Source organism: Bos indicus, chromosome 10 (assembly GCF_029378745.1).
Source record: "Bos indicus isolate NIAB-ARS_2022 breed Sahiwal x Tharparkar chromosome 10, NIAB-ARS_B.indTharparkar_mat_pri_1.0, whole genome shotgun sequence".
Classification (NCBI taxonomy): Eukaryota; Metazoa; Chordata; class Mammalia; order Artiodactyla; family Bovidae; genus Bos; species Bos indicus.
This window is the reverse complement of record NC_091769.1, coordinates 96,704,897-96,716,991: the sequence shown is the minus strand read 5'-3', so window position 1 is coordinate 96,716,991 and position 12,095 is coordinate 96,704,897. Positions and strand designations below refer to the sequence as shown.

The window sequence follows — 12,095 nt, the reverse complement described above, 5'->3', positions numbered from 1 at the left end:
TCACTCACTCCATGCTTCACTCATTCACTCATTAAATGCATACGTATTTACCAGATTAAACAGAGATTAATTCAAGCAGAGATCTCTAGTGGAAACGAGCACTAGTTGCCTCTACTAGTAACCACTCATCAATTTCACACCCTTTTATCTGCTTCTCAGCTTTCTCTGTCAATGGATATCAATCTAGGCCCTTTGGAGAAACTGTTGAAAAAAGGATTTCCTTTCCCTGGGATTCGTCATAAAATAGGATTCATGCTAAGCATCAGGTAGCCATCATGCCACCAGGAGGAAAGAGCCTCCTGAAATGTGGTAGGAAAAGTAAGACTGATTTTATGTTACACAAATTGAGCTCCCAGATTCAGCTGTATCTGTAGGTGCAATTTGGGGCTTCCCAGTTGTCTCAGTGGTAAAATAATCCACCTGCAATGTAGGAGCCACTGGAGATGTGTGTTCGATTCCTGGGTTGGGAAGATCCCCTGGAGGAGGAAATGACAACTCTAATATTCTTGCCAGGAAAATCCCATGAACAGAGAAGCCTGGAGAGCGACAATTGCAAGAGTCAGACACGACTGAAAATGCGTGTACACATGGTTACAGCATGTACTTTTCATTTCCATGAGATTTTCTAGTTTGGTTTAAATAAGCTGATTTATCATTTGCAAATGAAAGGGATGTGATAAAACTGTTATTGTGCCCTTAAAAATGTTATGTCTTTACCATTCCTTGTTTTTCACTAACATATATTCTCTCATTTATTCCTTCTAACAAGAAAGTGACTCAATATAAAAACACTGACTTTATTTCTCATCTGTATAACCTAGCAATGAGGCTTACGATGTTGTATTAGTTACCGAATGCCACTGTACCAAAGGGCCATAGACTGAGTGGCTTAAACAACAGAAATGCATTTCTCAGTTCTGGAGTCTGGGGAGTCTAAGACCCAGTGTCCATCCATTCAGTGTCCACTGAGAGCTCTTGTCTTGACTTGCAGGCGCTGCTTCTCAGGGTGTGCTCACATGGCCTTTCCCCAGTGCTTGTGTCCAGAGAGATGTCTCTCTCTCTTCTTACAAAGCCACTAATCCCATCATGAGGACCCTGCCCTCTTGACCTACCCTAACCCCAATCACCTCCCAAAGGCCCCATCTCCAAATACCGTCACACGAGGACTTTGACGCAAAACAGATGCCTAGATAAGAGTAAACACGTGGTGTGTTTTTAAAATTCAATTTTGAAATTTCTATATTTTGTGTGTCCGTCATGTGATTGATTTTTTTTTTTTTTTTTTACCATTCTGCCCTCCTCCATAAAAAGACAAATTGTTTGAGAAATTGTCTTAAATAAATTGAGGAAATCTGGACTCTTTCTGTATGTCTAGAAATAGCTTATTTAATAAATCAGGGAATAAACTGCAGAATTAGCTGAAGTGCAAGAACAATTGTTTTTTTTAAGTAACTCAAGGAGGAAAGCAAGTTCTAAGCTGTATCTGGAGCATGGAAGAGACAAGCTACATTGTGGAGATAGTAGGCTACTACTAACCAATTGTATTTCTTCTTGGCCTTTTAAAACAGAAGAGTTTCCAGCTGGGAAAGGAACGACACGGAGTAGAGAATCAGCATCTTCTCTCTCTCCTAAAAAAGTAAAAGCATTTCCAAAGCAAAAAAAAAAAAAAATCAGAGGAAACAGATCTCTGGATTTTTCTTGCACCTTTTGAAAATTAATCACTTAGATATAATTGCAAACAGTATATAATTTAATGTTTTTTATCCAATATTATATGATTTTTGTTTCATTATCTTGTCCTGATAATAATTTTTTAATTAATTTATTTTAATTAGAGGCTAATTACTTTACAATATTTATTGGTTTTGCCATACATCAACATGAATCTGCCACGGGTGTACATGTGTTCCCAATCCTGAACCCCCCTTTTGATAATAATTTTTTAAATTTCAAATTTGATTAATATGCCCCTGAACTGGTATACCCAATATTACATTCTTAAGTTATCTTTGAGCATTTTTTTTATAATTAAAATGACACTATGAAAAGATTCCTCTAGTGTTTAGATTTGTCCATTTCCAGAATTACTTCAATTTATTGTTAAAATATTATGAACTTATTCAAAGGACATAGTTATTCTAAAATGGCAAACTGATTTACAACCGAAGTGCAACCGAAGATGCATGTTGTTCTTTATATTCTTAGCTGTGAGTGTTCTTATTTAGACGTGCTGATCGTTAAACAACACACATTCATTGTCAATAATGTAAAAAGTACAGAAAAGTATAAATAACAGTGTAAAAATTGTCCATAATTTCACTACCCTACACATTCTTAGTTGCTTTATATAAATTTGTGTATTAGTATCATACTGAATGTACAATATTGACTTTATTTTCTAATTAGTAGTGTACTGATTAGAAGACAATGGCACCCCACTCCAGTACTCTTGCTTGGAGAATCCCATGGATGGAGGAGCCTGGTCGCTGTAGTCCATGGGGTCGCTAAGAGTCGGGCACGACTGAGCGACTTCACTTTCACTTTTCACTTTCATGCATTGGAGAAGGAAATGGCAACCCGCTCCAGTGTTCTTGCCTGGAGAATCCCAGGGACGGGGGAGCCTGGTGGGCTGCTGTCTATGGGGTTGCACAGAATCAGACATGACTGAAGTGACTTAGCAGCAGCAGCATACTGATTGTTCTTCTGATTAAATTTATTATTTTAAAATCATCATTAGACTACTACAATTGTTACATTCTATAATTATAACCAGTACCAATGTTATAACACTTCTTGCTTACAGGCTGTATCTAGTCCTTTCACAAATGTTGTAGGAGAATTTTTTACATACTTATGAGCAACATACTTTGATTGTTTATTTAAAATGAATTTTTGGGATTGAACTGCTGCATAGTTGGATTCTGAATAATGTTATTGATCCATTATATAAAATAGAAATTGTCATTCAGAAAATCTTTACTTAATATATATATTTTTTTGATGATCACAGCCAACTCAAGGGCTAGTAGGAGAAAGAAAAATCACTCTAGCCAGGGTTACATAAAATAAACATATACACACACACATTAAAATGAGTTTCTAGAAAATCTCCCATTAATACTTCTTTATTTCTGTCCTAAGTACCCAGAATACATGCACATATGGACACAGCAAAAACATGTAAATAAACAGCAGTGATTATCAAAGCAAAACCTGTCATATACGCCAAATTATTTATCCAGTAATCAGATTTGATGGTCATATGAGAAAAAGTCATGACATTTTAGATAAAGCATTTGGTAGAATTTCACATACACATTAACATGAAAATATTTCATACAGCAAGATGTCCAATCAAAGTGTGTTGAAACAGTTTCCCATTAATTAAAACAGAACCACTTTCGTAACTAGCTGGGCCGTTAACTCGTGTTTCATTACAGAACGATCTTATCCTTTTATTATCTCACGTGCAAACAATTCCAGGTCCCACTTAAAAGGCCCTGAGAAGACATCCAGGATTAGTGGGAGAATCAGTTGGGGCTTTTTGAGATGCAAGTGACAGACAGACCGTTTGCATCTCATGTGAGAAACTCTAGGAATGATGCCAAACCCGGGCACTGCTGCTTCAAAGGTGCGCTTGATGTCAGTGGGATTCCCTTTCTCTCTCTCTCTCTTTTCCCCTTTTTCTTTCTTTCTACCCCTCCCTTTCTGGGATCTAAGCTTGGCAAGCTTTATTCTCAGATTTTTTTTTTTTTTTCCAACGATGTCTAAAGAAGGAGCTATTGGCTAGTCCATGTTTAAGTTAAGTGTAGTCGCTCAGTCATGTCCGACTCTTTGCGACCCCATGGACTGTAGCCCACCAGACTCCTCTGTCCATGGGATTCTCCAGGCAAGAATACTGGAGTGGGTTGCCATTTCCTTCTCCAGGGATCTTCCCAACCCAGGGATCGAACTTGGGTCTTCTGCATCACAGGCAGATGCTTTACCCTCTGAGCCACCAGGGAAGCCCCAAGAAAAATATTTCTTTGAGCCCCATTTTTTAGCGGGGGGGAGGGCAAGAATACTGGAGTGGGTTGCCATTCCCTTCTCCAGGAGATCTTCCCAACCCAGGGATTGAACCCCGGTCTCCCACATTGTAGGCAGATGCTTTACCATCTTAGCCACCAGGGAAGTCAATCCCCATTTACACACTCTTAAGTATTCTCTGGTGGCTCAGATGGTAAGGAATTTGTCTGTAATGCAGGAGACCTGGGTTCAGTCTCTGGGTTAGGAAAATCCCCTGCAGAAGAGAATAACAACCGTTTCTAGTATTCTTATCTGGAAAATCTCTACAGTCCACTAGGTCACAGAGTCAGACGCAAATGAGTGACAAACACTTTCACTCTGAAGTATTCACTATCTCAGTGAGAAAGGAGATAGAGCATCTATAGTGATAGCTCTAGCAAGTGATGACTGTGGTTGACCTAAGGAGGGTACTCCAAGCCCTGTCTCAATCTCTGTCTTCTTATTTGTCGTATCTGAGTCATCTCCAATACCCCATAGGAGATGAGGTCAGGGGAAGGAAAGAGATGAAGCTACCCCTCAGCACGTGGATGAAGATTGTTGCTGTTGTTTTGCTGTAGTTGTATCTGACTCTTTTGTGACCCCATGAAATGTAGCCTGCTGGGCTCCTCTGTCCATCTCCTGCATTGCAGGCAGATTCTTTACCACTGAGCCACTTGGGAAGCCCTATGGATGAAGATAATGGTTTCTAAAAGAAAAGAAAATGATTATTCTAGAAGTGAGACACAAAGCAAGAAGAAAGGCAGAAAGCCTACACTTTGGCACAGATGATCCAATGTCCCGTAGATTTTGGCGAGATTAGATTATGGTCATCATCACCAAAGAGTGAGTTAATACCTGATACCTGTATTTTTTTTTTTAAGTGTCTGCTTTTTAGTCCTACATTATATAATTAGCCATCCAGGAAAGTTTTGGAAGTTTAGTCAGAGGACACAGGAGGGTATGCACCTGTTTATGAAACACTTAGGAAATTTGCCGAATGTTTCAGGCCCCAAGTGCTAGTTACCAGAAAAACCACATAATTGACAGGCTCTCCTGAGAGTGAACTGCAGGCGCAGTGGCCCCAAAAGAGGAACAAAAGAATCTGGAGCACTCCGGCTCAGGAGATCAACATTAAGTAGATCATCCCTGCCTGACTGCTGAGATTAGGGGACAGTCACTTTTCAGAAAACAAAAGGCCTGGAAAAATAAATAAAAGCGATAATAACTTGGTGAATTCTATTTCTCTGGAGAACACTGCCTGATACACTTAACTCAAGTTAGGAAGAGGTTCAAGGAATGTATTGAATGCAATATATACATGTTGCATTTTATTCTTTTCCTGGGAGTGAAAACCCGAATTCGGCTCATGCTAATCAGTCCGTAATTCATGAGAAATTACATGGAAAATGAAAGAGAATATGAAAAATGTAAGAACAGCTTAAAATGATGAATTAAAAAAAAAAGGAACACTGTCAGGAATAGAGACACAGACACAAGAGAACAGACGTGTGAGCATGGGGAGTGGGAAAGGGGTTGGGTGAGCTGGGAGATTGGGCTTGACATATATACACTATCCTGTGTAAAATAGCTGGCTAATGGGATGCTGCTGGATTCCACAGGGAGCTCAGCGTGGGGCTCTGTGATGGCCTAGAGGAGTGGGATGGGGGTGGCAGGGAAACCCAGAACGGAGGGGACATATGTGTATATATATATAACTGATTCACTTTGCTGTACTGCATAAACTAATACAACATTGTAAAACAACTTTTTTAGTTGCTAAGTCTCATTCAACTCTGTGTGACCCCATTATCTGCAGCACGCCAGGCTCCCCTGTCCTTCACTATCTCCTGAAACATGCACAAATTCATGTCCACTAAGTCAGTGATGCTATCTAACTATTTCATCCTCTGCTGCTCCCTTCTCCTTTCGCCTTCAGTCTTTCCCAGCATCAGGGTCTTTTCCAAAAAATTAGCTCTTTGCATCAGGTTGCCAAAGTACTGGGGCTTCAGCTTCAGCATCAGTTTTTCCAATGAACATTCAGGGTTGATTTCACTTAGGATTGACTTGTTTGATCTCCTTGCAGGCCAAAAAACTCTCAAGAGTCTTAACTATACCCCAATTAAAAATAATAATAATAATGGATCTAGTTTGTATAAGGAATTTCATATTGGGCTTGAGTTCAGAGAAGGGCAAAATAACAAAGGGAAGACTGGAGGGACAAAGGATAGCAGATCAGGCTACGGCAGGAGCAGAATTCAGGATGTGGGTAAGTAGGAAGGAGAGTCAACAACCCCAGAAGAAACTTTGAGGTGGGGGGAGTGGGTGGATGGGTGCAGGGGGCTGGAGAAGGGCGGACACTGAGTTGCAAAGGTCTTCTTTGGAATGTGGGCCAGCATTGTCTTCTCTCCTTTTCAAGGCCTTGAACCCTTTGGAGGCACTCTATGCTCCAGATGTTTTTCAACTTCTCCATTTTCTCTTCTGATGTATCTGCTCTTTCTTCATTCCATCCTTTTAGGGTTCTACATTTTACTAAGGACTTCCCTGGTGGCTCAGCCAGTAAAGCGTCTGCCTACAATGTGGGAGACCTGGGTTCAATTCCAGGGTCGGGAAGATTTCCTGGAGAAGGACATGGCAACCCACTCCAGTATTCTTGCCTGAGAAATCCCATGGATGGAGGAGCCTGGCAGACTGCAGTCTATGGGGTTGCAAAGAGTCGGACACTACTAGTGACTTCACTCACTCACCTTTTACTAAAATTAATAAAATTGTAAATAGGTAGTAAAAAATCATAGGGGCCTTTCAGCTGGGACCTTTGTAGATTGTCTAGACCAGGGGTCCCCAACCTCTGAGATCTAGTGCCTGATGATCTGAGGTGTAGCTGATATAGTAACAATAGACATAAAGTGCATGATAAATGTAATGTACTTGAATAATTCTAAAACCATCCCCCTTACCCCAGTCCATGGAAAATTATCTTCCATGAGACTGGTCCCTGGTGCCAAAATGATTGGGGACTGCTGGTCTAGACAAATTTAAAGTTGACCTCAGTAATTACTTATTGAGTGTTTATTAGATGTTAGATACTTGCTCAATCCCATGGAAGAGATAAGGAATACAAAACCTGAGACTTTGAGCTGATGCATTGCCACCACAGCAGGATCACAATACAATGTGAGTGTTGTAACCATGCTTGGGTCATGATCAGGAGCAGTCATTAACCCTGCCTGAGAGAATCAGGGAAGGCTTCATGGAGGAGCTGACATTTGGAGAAGAGGAACTTGCTAAGCTGGAGTGAAAGAAAAACTGTATTAACCAGAGAAGAAAACAAGAGCATAGAAACAAAGAAAAAAATGCTTAGGGTTCATATGTTATCAATGATGGATAATATTATCTGTGAATTATATCCGGGTTTGACAGGCCTGGTAAGCTGGAGGAGGAGATTTTGGGGTAACTCCTGAAGGACCACTTTGATTGTATAAAATCTAAAGCGTTGGCCATTCATGATACATAAAATAGTTTCTTCCTACAAAACTACTTCTAAAACTTTCTATAAAGTTTTATGCTTTGCCAACTCATGGGTGGGGCTTCCTCTATGGCTCAGAGGTAAAGAATCTGTCTCCCAATGTGGGGGACACAGGAGATGCAGGTTCGATCCTTGGGTCTGGAAGATCCCCTGGCGAAGGAAATGGCACCCCACTCCAGTACCCTTGCCTGGGAAATCCCATGGACAGAGGAGCCTGGTGGGCTACAGTCCATGGGGTCGCAAAGAGTCGGACACGACTGAGCGACTAAGCAGGGGCACCCATGGACTCCTATCGCATCTCTGCTATTAGAATGTGAAATCAGTAATAGAAAATATGCAAAGAAATGGGCATGGCTGTGTTTCACTAAAATTTTAAGAAACAAACCACCAATTTATTGACCACCAAACAATGTTAAAGCAGTAATTAGGTTGGGCACTTACGCACAGAAGAGCAAGAAAAGGGTCTAATTTTGCAAACTCTGGCTAAAAGTTGCCATATCAACCTGCCTGTTTTTGTGTACACATTCTCATGACTTTCAATGTCTCAAGGTAATTTTTCATCAGTATTTAAAGGGATATTTAATTGGCTCAACCAACTAATTTTTCCCACTGACTAGTTTTTAAAGCACAACTTAGCATGTTTTTTTTGCGAGAAGGAATTAGCTAATCCTTAAGAACAAAAAGAGGTTGCAAGCCCCCTTTCTGAAATTTTTTGTTCTTTCTCACCATTCCCTGTGGCAAACATAGAAAATGCTTTCCAATAAAAAAGTCACTTTTCCCTGTGTTACAGATGCCCCCAAATTTGCATTTTATTTGGCCAATGTTTTGCCACTTTATTTTTTTTCTAATTGGTACAGAATGACAAAGAGGGCAAAAATAGAACTTTCTGGGAAAGAAGGCATAAGAAGGCTGAGTGTTGAAGAGATCAATGTAGTTTTCCCCAGAGCTTTCCAGGCAAAGCACAGAAAATGCAGATAAGTGGCTTTACTTGTCAAAGAGATTCAGGTACCTCAGCACAATGCTATCATGACTGGGAGCACTGGCTTGATTTTTATTTTTTTTTTTCACATACTCAAAAAACAACTTAGACAAAGTTTCCCAGTCAGTCGATCTTTGTTACAGCTTGTAAAGCTGCGCCCTGAAGCACCTTTGAGAGCACTAGGTTTGATCCATTGCTTTTGTCCAAACAATAGCAAACAATTTAGCCAAGAATTTAATTGATTGCATTGGTCTCTGGAGACTTCCCAGTTTCCATTTGGAAGTTATAGTGTCTTCTATAGGCCCCCCTTTCCAACTGCCTCTTCATCCCAAACAGTCTTTTTAGACATTCTGATGTGGCACTCTCTGGTGTTGGCTACATGAATTATTTATTTTATTGTTGTTGATTTGCTAACTTTTCCAAGTGCAAAAAGGCCCGAGTGGTGGTGGTTTAGTCACTCAGTTGTGTCCAACTCTTGTGACCCCGTGGACTGTAGCCCGCCAGGCTCCTCTGTCCATGGGATTCTCCAGGCAAAAATACTGGAGTGGGTTGCCATTTCCTTCTCCAGGGGACTTTCCTGACCCAGGGATTGAACCAAAGTCTCCTAGATTGCAGGCACATTCTTTGCCAACTTCTAGGACTGCTCTATCTAAACTGGTTTTCTTAATAATGTTGAAATTATTGTTTGATTAATATGTGTAACTAATATGTTTGTAAATTAAGGGCAGTGATGGTTAAGCTGAGGTTTACAGATTTAAAAAATTTGACCTGTACAGTTCAGCTCTTAGGAAATAATTCAATTTAAACTTTCGAAAGCATGGTTGACACATGGTTTAAATCTTCCATAAAAGAGTTAAATTTTATCCATGAAAAATATTATTTTTTCAGATGTTAAATTATTAGAAATTAAAATGCTATAAGTATATGCTAAGTGAGAGTAGTATTTTCCCTAGTTACATATGGAAAAAGAGTTTTCCTAAAACACACATTTGTCTTTTCTACCGGTCCCCTTATTAGCAAGCAGATAATCAATCTCTCTCCCTGTAATACTATTTTGAAGGTTAATGAGAGAGCAAGTAGCCTCATTCAAGGTCATTATTTTAGAGAGTCTTCTGGATTTCTCTTTTTTTCTTTTGTGCTCCCTTTGTGCTTATATATAATCCATCCTGGCATTTCTATTTTAATGATGTGTTTATGGGTCTCTATACTCTTTAAATGGTGACTTTTTCAAAAGCTAGGGTCACGTTTATTAATTTTTGTACTTTTGGTGCCTACAATTGTACCTGACAACCAGTATCTAATTAATTTTCACATGTACACATGTCTAGTACGATGTGTTGGTCAAAGTCCCCTACAACATTTTCCAGTCTTTGAGGCCAGATATGAGAGTTTGAGCCTTTATTTTGTTACAAGGGATGTTTGCTTTTAGGATACGAATAGGCAAATGCAAGAGAAGAACTATTTCTGTAATGGCAAAGGTGCTCGGTAGTTGCATGTCGTTTGAGAGGTTGGGGGCACCCTAAGTTTAGTAACTGTCTATGCACGTGAAAAGTCCTTCAAATCTTGGTTCTCTCTGCTGCCCGCTGCCAGTGAGGATCTGCAAATTGAAGAGTTGCTTAACTAGCCCACCTTTGACTTGATTTCCAGACAATCAAGTAATTGTGAGTTGACTTGTGCAGAACTGATCTTTCAGAATGAAAATGTTAATACTGTATATTTTGCCAGTAGATTTAGAGCTGCTAATATCTTTATTGCTAAGAGCATAGGATCAGGTAGTCTAAGTTCTGAGTTCAAATACCAGATCTCATTCTCACCAAGTGTGTGTCCACTGGGTATAGAACCATCTAAAGTGACTCCGAGGGAACATGGGTTAACTGATGACTGACTCACTTGATGTTTGGTAGAAACTAATGTAATACTGTAAAGCAATTATCCTTCAATTAAAAACAAATAAATTAAAAAAAATAAAGTGACTCAGTAAAATGAATTAATACCTAGATGATATGGTGTTGTAAAGATTCAAGATGATATAATCAGCATATCCATTGAGTGCCTGCTATGTGGATACAAAGACAAATAAGGTCTTTCTCATGAGGGTGTTTATATCCTATTGACTTTCAAATGAATATGTCTGAAGAATGACAACAATGCCAAACACAAAGTAATTATTATTGCTGTTATTAGTGTAAATAATAAAATTGCCCTACCTTCCAACCATTGGCCAAGCATCACTCATACATCACAGGTCCCTCCAGACAATCAATAGGAATCTATACTGCTGGAGATCTGTGTTGTTATTCCGAAAGAGTATGTGGCCAGACGCTGCACACATCCAGGTTTCAAACCTCAGGGAGATTGAAATGCCAGGAAATATTGGAAATATCACCTCCCAGCTCTTCAACTAACTGGCAATTTTGCCCTTGATTATGCTATCTTCAGTCAGTCTCTACTTCCCCATCAGCAGGTCCCCACCAACCACAACTTGGAGGGCACTGCTGAGCTTCTGGTAAGGAGCAGAGTGGTTCTCACCACAAATTGGAGGAAGCATGTGGGCAAAGGTGTAGCGTTGCACTTTCCTGGACCGTGGCCTTTTTCCAGTTGGCGAAGAGATTTGGTTTGCATTTTTGAGGATGATGGGAAGCTATACTTAACTTTATAACCTTGACTCATATCCTTTCTCTTAATGGCTCTAACAGGACAACTGAAATTTATATTGCTTGGTTGAAAACAGGTTTTATTTGACCCAGACATGAAAGTAGCCTTCCAATACTTTCCTACCCTCTGATTCATAAACAGTTGAACACCTCAAATTTGCACCTTGTAAGATAAAAATATATGTGACAGTCTTTTACTGGTAAATAACAGCTTATTATTAGTAAAAATAGAATATCATTTTTTACTGTTGGAGTGGGACAAAGTTTTACTTTGATTCTTCAGGATTTTTCTATTAGAGCTGGAATAATAGTAGAATAGATTTTGAAAGTAGTATATTCAGGAAGAAAATAATGCAATATACAATAATACAACTTGATAAATAGATTAATTTTGATAATGCTTGATATATAGATCTTTTGCAATAAGACTTTTGAAATTTAGAAAAACTTGTAGTATTTATGTTTGTTACTTAAACAACTTAGGGGGATTACTAATATTCAGAAATATGACTTAATTTCCTTTGAGGGGATACAATTTAGTGGCTGTAAAAAAAGAATTGGCTTTGGAACTGGGCAAATTGAGTTTAACTTCTGACTTTGTCATTGATATGCTATGTGACTTTAAATAAATAATTTGATCTTGCTTCCCTGGTGGCTCAATGGTAAATAATCTCCCCGCAATGCTGGAGATCCCTGGGTCAGGAAGACCTCCTAGAGAAGGGAATGGTAATCCACTCTAGTATTCTTGTCTAGATAACTCCATGGACAGAGGAGCCTGGCAGGCTACAGACCATAGTCGTGTCCACAAAGAGCTGGACATGACTGAGCAACTACAATTACACTTTCCTTATCTAAAAAATAGGGATAATGATGCCTGATGCTTTAATCGTCCAAT

At 39.4% G+C, this 12,095-nt stretch overlaps 1 non-coding gene across 1 annotated transcript; it reads right to left on the bottom strand.

Moving 5' to 3' along the window:
* Nucleotides 1-3,932: 3,932 nt before the first annotated feature.
* TRNAH-GUG (transfer RNA histidin (anticodon GUG)) lies at nt 3,933-4,004 on the bottom strand. Its single transcript has one exon. It is a non-coding gene; the product is annotated as a tRNA-His (tRNA).
* Nucleotides 4,005-12,095: the final 8,091 nt, after the last annotated feature.